We start from the raw sequence: 833 nt of genomic DNA, 5'->3' as shown, positions 1-833 counted from the left end.
GTCTCGTCCTTCTCTGGAGTTTTGTTTCCCTTTCAGGGACAATTTGCCTCGAAAACACCCAAACTCAATATTTCTCATATCAAACCAATGTATTTGTGGTGCGAAAGATAATATTTTGTAAACGCAGTACATTTGGAGCGGATTTGCAGGCTGGACTACGTTTCCCATGAGGCCTTGCGCCAGCAAGTCAGCGCTGATTGGACACACCTGGTTTATTAGCGGAGCGGCGAGCGACGGCTCGGATGAAGATTCAACTACAAGACGCGTCGTTTCCTCCCTCAAGCGACTGTTTTCTAACAGGTAAAGTGGGAATTCTCACTTTTTTTGTTTAAATTAGAGATCATATAAGAATAAGAAAGAAAAGCATTCTTACTGCTTCCGACCTGAAAGAAACGTTAAACTGGGATTTTTTTTAAATCACATTAACTGCAAAACGAACATTTGCCAACATTAAATTCCTAACATCAACATCTTCCTAACAAAACGTCAATAATATACTTTAAAAAGTGTTTTTTAATTAACTGTAAGTGACCAGCAGGTGGCACTCCTTCCATGCAGCTTTATTTCTCTCATTATTATTATTATTATTATTATTATTATGTGTTTGAGGCCTTTTCCTCGACATTCACTTTTATTATTCTATTGTTTTTAATCATTTCAGTTCCTTTAACTGGAATAATTTCATGCAGATATGTTCCACCTTTTAATTTGTACTGTTTTAAACGTGTCTGCTGACCTCAATCATATTTTACATTAAAACTGAACAGGGACGAGAAAGAAAATTTGCAAAATTAAATTAAATACACGACAGGTGTGTATACATTTAACCCGGG

The sequence above is a fragment of the Blennius ocellaris genome (genome assembly GCF_963422515.1).
Source record: "Blennius ocellaris genome assembly, chromosome: 24".
Taxonomy (NCBI): domain Eukaryota; kingdom Metazoa; phylum Chordata; class Actinopteri; order Blenniiformes; family Blenniidae; genus Blennius; species Blennius ocellaris.
This window is presented reverse-complemented; position numbering follows the sequence as displayed.